The 17,496-nt window shown below is 37.1% G+C and overlaps 1 long non-coding RNA gene across 1 annotated transcript; it reads left to right on the top strand.

Annotated features, from left to right (window-relative positions):
* The first annotated feature begins 7,167 nt into the window (after positions 1–7,167).
* On the top strand, positions 7,168–16,776 carry LOC114459581 (uncharacterized). Its single transcript, XR_003673417.1, has 3 exons — positions 7,168–7,261; positions 10,339–10,429; positions 16,716–16,776. It is a non-coding gene; the product is annotated as an uncharacterized LOC114459581 (long non-coding RNA).
* Positions 16,777–17,496: the final 720 nt, after the last annotated feature.

Here is a 17,496-nt window from a genome sequence, read left to right on the forward strand (position 1 = left end):
TTTTTCTAAAAAAAAATATCTCTCAGTGACTTTGAAGCAATTTCTTTTGCTTTATTGAAAACTATAACATTTGAACATTGGTATCCTTTCGCTTTTATTTATCAAAAAAACAACATTTGGCTCCAAAACTGAGCCCATTTATTGCAATTTAACCATGTAGTGTTAATAAGTGCCAGTTAAGTCAACTAACTTACTACTAACATATAATATATAATTTCTGGGCTCAGCCTATTTGCTATGGTAACCTAGAAACCTGTGTGTGTATGTGTTTGACAAACACTGAAATTATGTTTTTAGCAGCTGAGAAAATTAATTTATATCAGGCTTAATAAAGTATTTCTATTCTATATAAAATATTGTGTTGCTGACATTATTAGAATTGTCACAGTGATGATCAGAGACCAGAGAGTGTTTAAAGTCCACAACACTTCAGAGCACAGGCACTGAGACGTACCACAATATTTAATGCTACAATTTCTCTAATTTAATCCCATTTTTCTCAAATATAAAGTTTTTAAGGCTTTAGATTTGGCTACATCACATTTAATACTTTACCTTTTTAAGGATTTAAAGACCATCTACCCTGGTTTGTGTGTACACGTGTGCAGTGCTTGATTCTGATCACACCGCTTATGTCTCCTCCTCTGGCGGAGTACGAGGCTCCACAGGCTGCTGGGTGTAGCCGCTGTAGCAATCTGAAGCTAGAGTTGCTGCATCTATCGGACTATAACTGTTTGATTTACATAAATCTAAGATTACCTGATGGTCGTGTACTATTTTAGAGAAATTACGCTGCAGGTTCACTGATAAATTATTAGAACAGTTATCTGCTGTTTTATATCCATGCTAATGCTAACCTCTGCAGCTGACAGACACACAGCCAAATACACATGCATATGTCAATATATCAAGGCTGGAAAACTTCCACGTTCATTTTAATTTATTGTCCGGTTAATTTATGTATTTATTGATAATCGGCCCACGTCTAAATTAGCGCTACATTACCTTGTTTCAGTCACACTTGTATAAACAGCATGTGGATGCTTTTGGTTCAGATGCTGCATCATTGAAGTCGTACTGCTGTGGTATGACAGGTATTGTTTACAGTAAACACATGATTACACCTTGTTTTCTTCATTTTTGAGGATGCAATGATTCCAGACTTTAGACGTTCTCTGTCTTTTACTCTCCGCCATGGCGCTAAACTAAATGCAGAATGTTTGTCACGCATTGATGACGCACTAGCGGTGTGCGGTTCCTGCGCGTATAGTGCGTATCATAGGAAAGTAACAATGCTTCGAGGCACAATTTTTGCCTTGAAGAATTTTTTAAATCGAGTAACTCTATGAATCCTTTCAGCCCTAGTTCAAAGTTACCAAAAATGATGAAAAAAGTGGTGAAATGGGATTTTAAAAACCAGATAAATTGGTTGAAAGTTGCAAATTAGAGAGGACAAAAACAGACAGAAAAAGTGGTAAAAAAGGGTTGAAAGAGTTAATATTGGAACAATTAGTTTGAACTGGTGAATAATGAGTACGACAAATGGTGAATATGGTTCAAATGACAAAAATAATAATGAAATATGGTGAAAAGAGGTTAAAAGTGACAATAATGGGTCAACATGTGCGACATTAGGTGGAAAAGTGGTGGAAAGGGTTTATAAGTGCTGAAAATGTCTGGAATGTGGAAAAAATGTGCAGAAAAGGCATTGAAATGTGATGTAGATGTGCCAGAAATAGGAATAATGTAGCAAAAATACATTAAAAGGAGCCAAAAAATGGCAAGAAAAAGTGATGAACTTGGTTAAAAATGTGGAGAGTTTGGTTTAGTTGTAGAAGAAGGATAAAAATAAGCAAAAATGAGCTGAAATTATTCAGAAAATATTCTTAGTTTCTTGAAGGCATCTGGTGAATCCTTCAGTGTCTAATGACTCCAAATGGGGTTTTGACCCCAAGGTTGAGAACCCTTGCTTATTATCAGAGCAGTGAACTCCACATGTTGTGGAGTTGATGAAATGGTCATTTAAAAAATAATTCATGTTTTCTCTGTCCTTTTTACTTGCTCCTGAGGGCCGAAATGGATGCTCTAAAGGGCCGGATTTGGCCCCCAGGACTGGAGTTTGACACATGTGCTTTAAACTGTTGCTTCAATATGTCGGTCTTCCTTTTTCCTCTTGCTTTGTCGTGTAACTGTTGTGCCTACCACTGTAATGGCCACTTTTCTTGCTGGAATGTCCACCATTGCACTTTTACTACAGGAAGGACGTGAACACGCATCTACTTCAGTAAAAAGATCTCTGATTGGCTGAAATGTAGCGTTTCGCCCCTTGTTTTTCTAAAGCTCAGATACAGAGCCATGAGAAGGAGCAGAGGTCCAGAGTTTTCTCAGAAAACTTTGAATTACAATGCCATCAAAGGATAGGATGGATTTATGACCAAATGAAGCAAAAAAGAAAAAAAGTACATACTGCAGCTTTAAGTTTATGTTTTTTAAACCTGCTGGAAGTGTGTTGATTGGGTGACCTCTGATTTATTTTAGTTTTCATTTAATTTCTGATTGTCAATGTTGTGAATGGGTGAGTTTTTGTATATTTAGTTAAAACAGTGAGCTGACCTAATAGTTTCTCTGTGTTACCAGGTGAGGATGGAGGACATTTACACAGTCAGATTCATGAAGCTGTCTGCTGACTTCAACAGTGGAGTAAAAGTCAAGATCAGATAGTTTGTGTTGTATGACAACAGTGAGCGTCAGACATGGGACTGTCTACTGATGCTTCCCAACACCCCAACAATGGCCCTCAGGTCAGCATTAGTGAACTGATATCACATGACCGCTGCTGCTGCGTTCTCTAGCTAGTGGGCGGGATAACACTACAGTCAGGATGACAGCGCTAGAGATGATATAGAAACTTTTTCTTTAGGAAAAACGACAGCTTTTAAAAGATGGAGACCAACACCTGAGCTACCAGACCTTCAGCAAAGGTAAAGTCAGAAAATTGTTCATACTTTTCACAGTGAATGGAACAAAAGGAAGGATTGGCTTTGTGGATGCTCCTCACTGAGGCTGTTCTGAGTTGTTGTTGTCATTTTCTCCGTGTTACTGTGTTTCCAACACGAACAACAGATGTGCTGCCGTGTCATGAGATATATCTTGCTGGGAGAGTATGGAGGCTATATTAAATAATAGTTTATGTTTCTTTAATGGTGTTTACGATGGCTAAATGCTTGTTCATGTGGATCTTGTTGGGTTTTTTCTTTCTTATTATGAATTTTATATTTTGATAAGCGCATTGAGATGACTTGTAAATTGCTTTATACAAATAAAGTTGAATTGAATTGAATTGAATTGAATTGAATTAACACTTGCCAGCAGAAACATATGAAATTTGTCATTGGTGTTGACATTGGTGGTCTCAATTTGGAACACCCAGCCTACCCAACCCTAGTGCTCACGACACGTCACTGATGTCAATATAGTGTAGAAAATTTTATATGTAGTTACAAATATATCAAATAATATTATTAATAACAAACATTTTTTTGTTGATGTATTTGTAGTACTACAAAAAACAACTTGAATTTGATAACACACGATCACGTCAGTCAACACAATTTCTTGCAACATATCAAGCATTCTTATTAATCCAGCACATGAGCAGTTAATCAAATATTTTTCTAAACTAATAAAATCTCTTTTTTCTTCCAGAAGAGTCATTTTGTTGATTTATTTATCTTACCAGAAATTTAAAACATAAGGTTAACCACAGGTGTAAGGAAAGTTTATTGTTGATGATAGTTTTTAGGTTGACAGATTGTTTTATCATGATTTTATTGTCAATTTCATTAATCATTAATAACCTCTGTAAGAAATAATAATTCATTATTTTAATATTTTCTTATAACTATAGGGAGCCTTTGCAAAAGAGTCAAAGATCCAGCTCCAGGGCCACAGGTTACAGACCCCTGTCCAGAGAAAAGGAAGACGACATCATGGTGATGAACCAGATGCAGGCAGTGGACAACAGTGGATTAAGCTTTTAGACTTTGAACTTATTTTGTAAATATTTCTATTTTTAGAAGTTTGCTGTTTTTTATTAAATGTTTTGTGCTTGAAACACGGTGTAGTTTTTTTTCAAAGACTAATCTTCATGCATGTTTATTTTAAATACTCTGGGTCAAAAATAATAAATAATAGGAAAATGCTGTAGTTAAAATAGTTAAAATAGTACAGAATTACATTTTCTTTTTCTCTTAATTTTAACTGTTTTTTATCCTCTGCCATATATATGTAGGGAACAAAAGCACCTCAAGCATAAATCTTCCCCCTTTGCTAGCAGGAATGAACCAAGGAGCCTGTCTTTGTGTTATCATCGAACTGTTTACACACAACTGCCCCCGTAACTCTGAGATGCAGGACTAACCCCACTATGTGGTCTTTGAACTTCTTACCGGAGCCGCTAAGACTGAACCAGCTATGTGAAGTACTCAGTATGAACCCGTCTTTTACGACTCCCCTTCCGGCCAAACAAAAGGACCAGAGAATCCAAGGACAGTTTTCCCTTATATTACCTCCCTGCGACATTTATGATCAAAGAAGAACATCCCTCTTCTCCCCCTTTTTAAAACAGATACTGTGGGATGCTATAAGTTCAAAGAACGGTCCCAATGCCCTTTGACCCCCTGTGGTGAGATATCACAGGAAGACGCTTACCAGACCTTCACTGAGAGGTCTCCTAGTGAAGAAAGGAGAACAAAGAAATTGTATTATGTTTGAAAAGTTAGAAATGAGAACAACGAACATGTGTTTGACTGAAAAATTACAAATGAAAACATTGTTGTGGAATGATTTCTCCAGAAATTGGAATTACAAATATTGCTGTTCAATCACACTCGTTTCATGCAAGACAATAACCAACAGAATGCTATTTTAAAGTGTTTATCATTTAAAAGTGCTTAAAATTACCAGAAAAACATCACAAAAGTTAGTTTGAGGTATTTACTGCGACCGTATAGTTAAGAGGAGGCATAACATGATTTTTGACATTTATGTTATGAGTAATTACAGGTAAAATGCATTAATTAGTTCCTAAAGTGATTCGAGGCTATTTCCTAGTCGTGTTTGGTATCAAACTCTTTCGTAATACATGATATTTCAGGATATGATGTTGAAAAGATGTTTTGAAATATGTGGAATTAATTATTAGGCATTCTTTTATGTTTAGAATCATCCCTTGTCGTCTGTCTCTGTCTCACACTCACACACACCCAAGACACACCCACAAGCTGAAAGCAGAGACATTGACCAATCACCGACATGATCACAGAATAATCAACGAAGACGCCTCCTCCAAAAGGCGTCACCAAACGCCCTTTAAAAAAAGACGCGCGACCAGAAACAACAGTTTTGGACGCGGGCGTTCATGCTCACACGTGTTCCCTCCTGTTTCCAGTCTTTCATTCTATTTTATTTTATTTGTAATTGAAACAGTTAGATTTTTGAACGAACAGCTGCTTGATTCGGACAAATACAGCCTCTAGTGACGTGCGTAACAGCCGAAAGGAAGCCCGGCCTGCGACCCATTGAGGTGAGCCACGAGCCATTCTCTAAGCCAGCTGCGAAGGCAAGAAAGCGCCTGGATCGGCTGAAGGGGCTACACTCTGTTGAACCGAAACAGAACCAACGGTGGCACGTCCTGCTGTATTGCTCAAACAGCACCTCCAGGTCCAGCCTGACCTCCCCTCCAAGGTACAAGAATGAACTTTCATCAGCAACTTCATCCACAATAGATCACATACATATTTCCATAACTACAAACTTACACGCATTAACAACATGCTGCACACACAGTACATCTCATTCATGTTTGTTCGTCTCCCCCTTGTCCGTCCTCCTCTCTTTGTTATGAGCTCTCTTTATTTTATTCTTTGATTTTATGATCTTATTATTGAATATGTATCCTGCATTTTTATTCAATATTTAGTAGATTAGCATCCTTCTAGATTAGTGATTTCACTTTATTACGTATAATCCTCACCTTTATTAGCCTAGAAATGCATTTTATCATGATTTAATTATCCCATTTAAATTGATATTTTGACTGTGTTAATTGTTGACTTTTGAATAAAAGGTTAAACATAATATTTGATTCCTCTGATTCATTAAAGCTGTGATGATGGTGTAGATGTCTGGTAGAATTCACTTTTCCCTGGTTTCACATTGATGAGTTTAGTCTAAAAACTTAGACATATTTCTCCTGTTAAAAGGAGTGGCACCCCGCAAATTTGAAGTAATATTAATAATCATAATTAATATTCTTAGTTATATAACCCATTAATAATAACTCATCTCATCTTCCTACATATACATGATAATAATATAACACTTAAATTCAATAAAATATCACAGATTAACTAAAAGAAATAAAGCAAGCAGCTAATCACTCAATAGGGCAGTTTCAAACCATTACGGTACAACATTAAACTATTTTAGCATTAATAAGCATAAAAGATGTTGAGTCGTCTTACAGCTATAAACTTATTACTGAATTCTACTGAATGAGTATGACGTAAACATAAGTATATACATCTGTAATCACACACATTTCAGTGCACATTAACACAATCCTAACCAATGTGTGGCTTTACCACTTAATGTGACACTTTTCATGTTCAGTGAAAAATGATCTGCAAACATGTCAACTGCACTTAATTAATAAAATATAGAATAATTTTTAGAAAAAAAAGGCAAACAATACCTTTTTTACAATCTTCAAATGATTGCACAAAATAATCAACCTGGTAAACCATGGATGACTAAGACTCACTTAACATTTTTAATATAAAAACATATAAAACTTGTTGAATGTAAGAAAATTTAATACATAATAAAAAAATATCATTAGGTTTTAAAGTTGCTGTTTATTTATTTTGTATTTATTTATTTATTTTTTACATTTTGATTTGTTTATTTAGTTTTCTACATTATTAAAAGTTTTTGCAGCAGACAGAGAAGTCCATCTGTCTCTAATGTAACTTCCTCAAATGTCTGTGTGCTTCTGTGCACTCGCATCTCCAAATTGAACGAGCAAAACGCTCATTTCAATAGGAGCGTGTCCACCACTTCTGCACGTGCACTAATCATTAGATGTTTGATGGTTCTTTTTTCAGACATTCAGTGTAAGCTGCATGGCTGACACATCACACGCTGTCAGTGAGACGCTTCTGAGGAAGGAGAGAGACATCACAGAAACTGTCAAACAAAGGTAAAGAGCAACATCTAATCTTACACAGAAATTGATTGTTTGCTTCTTTGTAACTGTGACTCCACAGTCTTGATTTTACTTTTCAGCAAATCTTCTCCGCAGTGAGACTGTGGAGGTTAGAAAGGAAAATAAGCCAGGAAGAAGGCAGATCTGAGTCAACTCTGACCTTACGTTACCATGGTTACCATGGCTCTTTTATAGGGACAGTCCTCAGAAGGCCATCATTACAGCGCGTCTGTGTGTGTGTGTGTGCGCGTGTTAGTAGTGGCAACTGTTTATATATTATGTATCTGATTAATTCACATTTGTCAGTAATAATAATTAAATAATTGATAGTTAATTTTAATAATACAATGTTTTTAAAGTGTGTACAAAATGCACATAATTTGTTTTAAAAATGTTGATATTGTTCTTTACACTTATGTTATAAAGGTCCCTGTGTGACGGACATGTGGCTTTAACTGACTGACCTTATTTTAAGGATTTTCCTCTGAAAAACAGGAACTAACAGGTACATTATGTTATAATAGTTATAGAGGAAACCCCAATTACGTCACTGAGTAAACATTATTATATATGTATATATATTAAGTATTGACATTCTGGTGCACAGGGGCACACGCACACACACAGAGAATATTTGCTACATAAAATATAAGCAACACAAAATCAAACAGCTTTAACAAATTAACATTACAAACACAAAAGTAAATGATAGTTTATTTTCATGCACTACAGTTACAGGATCCTGGAAACTGATAAAGTTGCACAGCACACATGAACAGAGGCACACTTTCCTGTGTAAGACTGGCAGTTTACAGCCATTCTTTGCAGCCTAGATAGAGCGGAAACAGGAAGCACCAAACCACAGGCTGCAAATGTCCCTCGCTCTAACACTCTAACGTCACTCTGCTGTGTTCACACTGTGAGCTGGTGACAGACACACAGACACAGCTTCTTCTCTACAGCAGCAGCTGAAAAGGCTCTGAGCTGATGTGAGGTGAGGAATCAGTGAGTGTCTGATGAGCAGCTTCACTCTGATCACACACTGACTCAACCATGTGGATCCACTGCTGTCAAACATCTGCTGCTATTACAATTACAATTCATTATTCATTACAGTTACAACGGAAATAGAATCAGAATTATAACTGAAATACAATATGTTGCTGTCGTAATCATAATTGATTGTAATTGAGTTCAGAAAATTTGACTTTGTAATTGTCATGATTTTTATTTATTTTTAATTATCAATTACAATTTAATGAAACGTGAACCTGTGGAACCATTTTACAGTTCTATGGCTTACACACATGTAGTTAACAACGATTAAAATATGTTTCATATCAGGTTTTCACTTCACTTGAGGATCATTTTACCATTAAATAAATAAAATATATGCTATACTCACTGTAAACATGAATAAGTTACCACAACTAAAAAACATTCAGGCAATTCATTGCCAGATTTTTAAAAAAAATTTTTTAAAGTTGATTAACTTAAAAATATTTTTTTTCCAGAACTTAAAAGGTTGGATGATCGGCTACTTGTACTTTTTGATAACATTTATATTAAAGTGTTATATGAAGTAAGTTTTTTTTTTTTTTAATAATCACCATTTAAAACAACAGAAATAACTTTATCATTCTTAGCATGTAATGTATATTAAATTGAACTTAAGTTGTGTTTTTAAGTTATGTTTAATGTAGTTCCATTTACTCAAAAAATATTAGTCAAAGTTATTCAAAAAAAAAGAACTTGTTTCACCAACTTAACATAATGAAGTTAGTAGAACTTTTTCTATAACTTTGAGTGTAAACTACTTAATCTATTTAATGACTTTGAACGTTCATATTTACAGTGCTGACAGAAAAAAAGGCTCAGACGTCCACACCATAAATATTAATACCAGGTTTATTTATTAAAGGCTCAATAATTGTGATTAACTGAATTTGAACTTTAGTGATTGAGAACATAATTGTAATTAACATTAAGGGGAAAAACAACAATTGTAATTTTAATTGTAATTGGAAAAAATGCTGGTGACCATAATGGTAATTAAGTTGTAATTGAAGACGTAATTGTAACTGTTCTTTCTACATTGTTCTTTGAAAGAGGAGCTTGGTTTGTAAACATACAGTATGTTTGAACTTTTTCAGTGATACAGGTTTTCATTTCTTCACTGTAATGGTTCTATAGATGAACACCTTTGACTGATATACAGTGTGTTTATGTGTTGGGTCATACAGGCTGTTTTTAACATGTATATAACCCTCATATTGTCTTTATTTTCTCTTATTTGAAATAACTTTTGGATTCCCTTTTGTCAATGATTGTGATTTGTTTTGTTCACAATGTGAATAGTTTTGTGGTTGAATAAATCCTAGAATTTCAGTGCCTTCAGTTTGATGAAGAGTGGGTTTGATGGTTCTCTCCATGTGCTTTTATTTACTGTTTTTATTGCTCTTTTATGACCTTTGAATATTAAGTCCATATTTGTTTTATATGTGTTCTCCACATGTTCACACAGTCAGTAATAAATGGGAGAATGAAGGAACAGAACAAGGTGTATAGTGATGACTGATTTAAAAAAAAAAAAATACTTTTTGTAATATTGTGATTGACGTTGCTATTTTGGCTGCAATGTACTGTATATGTGACTTCCAAGAAATTATATTTTATTCACTCTCTCTATTTTTATGCTATTTATTATTCATTTCTTCACATACTTTGGCCAATCGGTAATGGAGAAAATGAATACAGGCGTTCATTTTCCGTCTTTTGTTTTCTGTACCCAAGCAAAAGAGATTGAATTTGAAAAACAACATTTTCCGTTTTTTCTTTTTGGTTTTGGAAACAAATGTCAAATGAGTGTTTTTTTCGTTTTTCATGTTTTTGTTACATAATAAAAAAAAACAAATGAACTAATGATACACAGATTTTCCTCAAATGTCATTGTGCTTCTGTGCACTCACCTCTCCACATTAAACAAGCAAAACGCTTATTTAAATAGGGGCGGTCTCCACCACTTCTGCACGTGCACTAATCATTAGACATTTTTTGGTTTTTTTTTTCAGACATTAAGTGTAAGCTGGCTAACACGTCACACGCTGTCAGTGAGACGCTTCTGAGGAAGGAGAGAGACATCACAGAAAGTGTCAAACAAAGGTAAAGAGTAACATCTACTTTTACTCTTACACAGAAATGGATTCTTTGCTTCTTTAGCAGCTGCTGCTCACCTGCATGTAGACATGATGTAACTGTGACTCCAGAGTCTTGATTTTACTTTTCAGCAAATCTTCTCTGCAGTGAGACTGTGGAGGTTAGAAAGGAAAAGAATGGTTGTTGCAATGTAGCAGACTGTTGGAAAGTGTTTTCTTTTATTGATCTATTTATTTTATTTATTTATTGGAGGATAAACCCCTTGAGATGGAACATCTCGTTTTTGAGGGGGTCCTCAACTTACATAAGATGACAGATACAGCAGAGTAGACAATACAAGAATTCAGTATTTCAGAAATAATAAATACAACAAAGTATAGATAGACACACACACATACACACCCACACACACAAAGTATACATTTGACAGTTGTTCAAAACAGTAAATATTTTATACAAAAAATAAATAAGTAATAATAGTGATATCATTAATAGTAGCTATCTAATGATAGTAAGAACTTTCATTAGATTATATAAATCAAAAGGTTTAGGTTACATAGCCTATGATCAAAAACACTGACAGATATTCTGGAAATGGAGGACAAGAGCATTTTTAAACAGAGACAGAGGTTAGAGAGCGGATCGATAATGGGAGAATGTTCCAGTCAAATGGAACTTTATATTTGAATGAAAATTTACCGACTGCTTTTTTGACTCTAGGGACTACAAGACATGGTTGATCAGCATGACGCAAACTGTATGACGATCTGAAAGGAATTATATATTGTTTTAAATAATCAGGAAAACTTAAATTAATATATTTAAATATAAATAATAGCCAGTGAAGCTGTCGTCTAGATGCCAGAGAGAACCATGACAAATGTTCATACATTTGGCAGTGGTGAGTTCTGAAGGGACAGCAGAGAATAAATCTACACAGACTATTGTACGTGACTTTAAGTGGTTGGAGAATCGTGGCAGTGGTGTTTTGATAAATAATATCACTGTAATCAATAATGGGAAGAATCAATTGGGAAATTATCCTTTTTCCAACTGAGTAACTAAAACAATTAACTGATTGATAAAGCAATTTTAAGCGATAAGAAATTTTGTTTGTAATAGTTTGTATATGAGTTTTTAATGACAGTGAGGAGTCTAGCCATAGACCAAGATATTTAAACTGATCAACAACTGGGACTGGTGACAAATCAGAAAAAGTGAGTTTAAACGTGGAATCAGATTTCTCCCTTTGGCTTGGCTTTAATGCTTTCATTTGGACGAGTGTCAGCTTTTGAGAAAGGGAGAGAAAGACAGAGAGCCAAACACACACACACGTCGCTGCTGTGTTTTTCTTTTTTTTGGACGTGTGAACACACACACACACACACACACACACACACACACACACACACACACACATACACACGCACAGAGAAGCGCGCGCACGCACACGCACAGGCACGCGCACGCACAGAGAGCCACACCCAACAGAGAGAGAGAGAGAGAGGTGGCGCCCCTCACTGGCCAGTTTAGTGCACTACACACTTGTGGCACAACATTGTGATTTCTCACCTTGCCCCCTGCCGATAGAATAGTGCCATTACACACAGACACTATTTTTATTTTTATTTTAAATTTTATTTTGATTTCATGTTTGATGGGCAACACACACTCAAACACACACACACAGATGAATACAGTATTTCATTTTATTTTAATATTACTGTTACCATCATTATCATTTTTTTTTTATTATTTAATTGTCAGTTTCTGTTGGCTTTGTGGTTGCCCCCTGAAGAAACGACATCTTCAATGAAAGAATGAAATCACCTTCAACTCTTACGCTAATGGAATGTCAACATCATTCAAAGGACCAAGCATCAGAAGGAAATGGACAATCAAAGGTGTGTGACCTTTCAGGACTCAAGGACTCAACTCCCATTCAGCAAAGCAATGCTGAAATAACTCGCTCAGTCCCAAGTCAACTCTTCATCGTCTATGAATGGGCCGCATGCCAATGCCCCATCATCAAAGACTGAGAACCTGTGGGCGTCGGAGTGGACACTCCCCCCACCAATGAGTTGCGAGTTAAACGCCACGACTACTGCCTGAATGATGGGCAGCAACTGCAGACTGGTCACACGTCTGCTGGAAATCTTCACCAAAAAGACACTGTTTCAAAAGCCACAAGGATACCAAGCAACAAGAAGTCCACCACAGCCTTTGGTGGTAGTGCTAAATCACTTTAGCCTTGAACTTTGGCATGGAGGGGGACAACTAGCAAATAGCCAACAAGCTTCTCCTTCGCACAATACTAACCCCTCTATCTTCTGACTGTGCACTAGATTATTTTGTTTTCATTTATTCTCTCACACGCAGACAGACCAGACATACAGTCACACACCCACATTCATAACTATGAGAAACACAGTTTGCCACATGAGATCAAGTGTGCCCATCATTTATCTTTGCTTTTATTCATTATGTTGCTCATTTATTTACACTGCTGTTGCCTTTATGAGAAAAGAACAAACAAAGGGGAAGAAAATAGTGTTACTGATAAGGTTGTTTTTGTTTGCTTTTCTTTCATTTATTTTCTTGATTGAGGGGAGGCCCCCCACAATGCAAGATATGGTTACATCCGCTGAAGACAGAGCCCTCTGTTGCCTCAGCTTTTGGAGCTGAAGTTTTAATTTTTATTGGCCATGATTTTTTTGAGCTCACACGTTTTTCTCCTTTGTTTTTTCTGAACGATTCTTCTTTTTCTCTTTTGTTTTTACTCAATTTCAGGAAAATTGAGACAGAGATTGAGGACTGCAGCCTCAACAAGTTTAAATTTTGACATTTTTTTGACCGATACCCTCGTAAACAATCTGTACCTTACCCTTTTTGAAGCTGCTTGCGACAGACAGCCTAGTTCAACATTCATTGTTTTCATTTTGCGCGCCTCCCCCTTACCGCGTCGGACTGTCTGGCCGGCCCAAAGCCACTCGACAGCATGGGGGGGGTACCAAATTTTTCCTGAGAAAAAAATGTCCCATTAGTTGCTATGAGTACATAGGCAATTACTTTTCAAACAAGAAGTCCTGGTTTAATGTGCAGAAAAAGGATAAACTTTGCTAGGGAAAGCGCTCTTTGGGGGATAGCGGTCCACCTGATTTGATACATGCTTGGTAACCGAATACCGTTCTGAACAAATTTCTACGTTCCCTTAGAGTGAGGGTTATTAGAGGTTGCGTGCTCCGTTCAATGTTGAGTGATATTAGAGGTGCCCAGAAAGTTCTGACAGTTGAGTTTCCCTCAGGTTGCAGACCGAGGTTGAGTTTCCTGCCGATTCAGAGGTTTTTTCTTAGACTTCTGGAGTTTATGGTGGTTGAGTTATTCCCAAACTCTTATTCGTCAAGAGTGGCGGTTGAGTTTCCTGCCGATTCAGAGGTTTTTTCTTAGACTTCTGGAGTTTATGGTGGTTGAGTTATTCCCAAACTCTTATTTTTCAAGAGCGGTGGTTGAGTTTCCTGCTGATTCAGAGATTCTTTTTTACATTTCTGGAGATGGACAGCGGTTGAGTTTCCCCCGCGGACCGGGGTTGAGTTTGGTTATTGTGCACGGCTGTGCGATTGCTGCCTGATCAGCAGCTAGTAGACTGTCAGTACTGCAAGGGACAATACTCTAAGTGTAGACTCCGCCAAGGCGGAAGTAAAAAGGAGCGTACCTCTTAGTAATCAGACGATACCAGTAAAAAGCAATTAATTAACACTAAAAGGTTGCCAAGCATGAGGGGGCAATAAGAGCTCATTGACCCCGAGAGAGGAGGTGGACTGGCTATCGCCATTGGTGGGTTAGATGAGACCTATATTCCACTTAGACACTGCAGCAAAACCTTGTGAATGCATGGACGTGAAAATTGAGGCATGAACGTGTGCGGTGCATGAGTGACTGAATGATGACACGTTACGTATGCCTGAGAGAACCGCGTTGTGAGTGCGAATGTGCCGTGGACGTGTCATTGAGTGATTGACCGATGAATGGCTGTTTGACTACACATGTTCCTCTGTTTCACCTTCTTTTCCTCCTGGGTTTTGATGCACTTGATCTTCTCCCTGTTTTTGCCAATTATGTAGTGGGGTGTTCAGAAAACACTGCTGCTTGTTAAAAGAACTATGGTTTTAGGCCTTGGGCCTTCTAAAAAGTTTACCAGGTTTTAAAGGGTTTTTTCTGGGTGTTTAAAAACACCAAACGACATTTTTTATATATGATACCACTTTCAGTGGAATGACTGGCTTTGACCTTGACTGACCTTACATGTTCAGTGTCCATGTTTTTTTGTTGTTATATGTGTATACTCGTTGTGGTGTGCACTTGTCTATGTCTTCGTCTTAGTTGTTGTTATTGTGTAGCTTTTTCCAAAATACAGGTCGCTGGCTGTATACTCAAAGGAGACGAATCAGATCCAACTAAAGAAAAGAGATATTTTAAATTATTCATTTAAGTCTTAATGTTTTCCTCTCTTTCTGTTTCTGAGTGTTTCCTAACAGAATGCTACCGCCTTCTCGACTCCGATCCTTCCTCTTCGCCGCCATGCCTGGTCACTGCTTCTTATGATGAAGGATGAGAATTAAAGGGAAGTATTGTCCATAACTGTAACTGGGAAGCAAAGGGGAAATAGATTGAAATAGACACGTGACAATATGACATATTGTGGATGTTCTAACATAATATCTATTCCAGAGACTACAGCGACTTCCAATCCAACTGCAAAAGTGGGGACAGATCTTCAAATTTCCAAAAGGAGCGTACAGTTGACCCTGGCTTTGACCTTTATGGCTGAGGAGGAGGAGGTCGAGGAGGTTGGAGGGCACAAAGGCAGGCGGACACAAGAGAGAGGAAAACGGAGACACATCCAAAATGATCAGATAAGTGATTTTCCAATGATATTTATCATATGGTTTTAAGAATCCAAATGTATTCTTATGTAAAAAAGGGAAGGGAGGGGCCAACGTCCCTCTGATTTCTTGATTTATATTTTATCATAGGAAAATAATATACCCCAAAACCCTCCAACCATTTTCTTCTTGTTCCACCAGCACTTAGCGTGCAAGACCATAAAACACCTTCACTGGGTGTAGACACTTTTAAGGGAAAAATTAAGTGTTCTCAACATTGGGTTGGTGGCCCAATCTGGGTCGCCTGAGATTTAAAAAAGGGTCCTCCTGAAATTCTTGATAATTGATTGAAATAAGAGATAGTTTAAAGTTGAGTAACTTCCAAGCATTTAAGGAAGCTCTCCAAACCGTGCTGGGGCTCGTCACCCCTACGAATGGGATAAATACAGAGAGCAAAAGACAATATGATTGTTCGACTCAACTTAACTTTAATTCTGTCTAACCTTAAAGGGCCAATAATCTTGCTAAACTCTGGTTCAGACACAGAATAGGAGACACTTTTGCCACCAATTGACCTTCAAAATTAAGTAAATTACATCTCAAATAATAATTATGAGGGAAATGAATGAAATAAATGAACTGACAAATTCAGCTCTATAAAAGAATTAGGCTATGTGAATAGGTGTGGAGTGTTAACATTATTCAGAATAAATAAAGGATAGAATAATATTTCTCCTTCACAAATAAGAGATAGCAACGAAAAATGAAACAAACAATTTAAATAAATAAATAACATTATTTATTTATTTGGTTAAACTCATTTAGCTTTCTCACATCTCCATGTCTCCCAATTGTATGTATTCATCTTGAGAAGACATGTAATCACACTCCACACTTCTCCGTCCGACTTGCATGTCCTTCTCCGTCCGACTTGCATGTCCTTATAAACAGTGGTTCTCAAATTGTTGCTTCTCACCAGGTAAGTAGATGTACCACAGATAATCACTGCAACTCCAGCTATGCTTCTTCTTACTCCAGGAAAAGAAAATCGAATTAATACTTCCTGCTTTTCTTTCAGCTACAGATAACATTGAGCTAGCATGGCTAAAAGCTCACTAACCCACACCTAACCATTGTGTGATTGTGCAGCAGCACCTTTTAGGATCTGCTCTCAGATCCTGACCTCTGACCTGGCTCTGCCTTCCTGGCCATACTAACTATTCATTTAGTTAGTTAACCAAACCTAACACCCCTAAACTTTTATTCTATTCTATTCTATTCTATTCTATTCTATTCTATTATTTTATTTTATTTTATTTTATTTCATTTCGTTTTATTTTATTTTGTTTTGTTTTGTTCTGTTTTGTTTCCCCCCCCCCCCCCCCCCCCCCCTTTTTTTTTCTGTCCAGGTACCAGCTAAAGCCTACCAGGTACCAGGTACCAGCTAAAGCCTCAGTAGTGGGATCGCGCCTGTGTTCAGGTACCAGCCAATCCCAAGAGTTCTGTTTCGGTGTTTTTCCCCCTCTTCTGTTCAGGTACCTTCCGATCCCAAGAGAGGTTGCCAGGTGTGTGGAGACTACCCTTCCTCAGACAACAACCAATCATCTACAACGCCGACCGGAAACGAACGACCCACACGGCAGTGAAGGTCGTGGAGCAGGCAACATGGATCCAAGATGATTGCCGACACCAGCTGATGCTGAGACGGAGGCTGACCGAACAATGAAGGGGGAACCGACAAGGCCACTGAGACACACACAAGAAAACGCTCTAGAACAAGGGCCTAGCTTTGTTTATAAGCCACACCAAATGCTCATAGCTAGGTTGAGGGAGGACAACCTCACACCTAGCTGCAGGAATACAGTCATAAACCCTTCTGCTACGATTGAGGAAAATACTCAAGGTTCTTCACTCATGATGCTATTGGTTACCCCAGTTACCACTGAACTCAGCCGATGAAGACGAGTGATGTCCTTGATGCAAATGATGATTTTTGCTTATCTAGATGCAATAAAGGATGATTTTTGATGATTCATGCCATTGATAATAATGATGAAGTTTTTTTTAAGGTTTATTTCCACATTTTTCTTGATATATCTATATCCGTGCCTCACAAAAGAAGAATATATCCAATGTATGACAATAACGATGCTAATGGTTAACCCTGACAGACAGCAAAGGTGGAATATA

This window comes from Gouania willdenowi, unplaced genomic scaffold, assembly GCF_900634775.1.
Source record: "Gouania willdenowi unplaced genomic scaffold, fGouWil2.1 scaffold_32_arrow_ctg1, whole genome shotgun sequence".
In the NCBI taxonomy this organism is placed as follows: Eukaryota; Metazoa; Chordata; class Actinopteri; order Blenniiformes; family Gobiesocidae; genus Gouania; species Gouania willdenowi.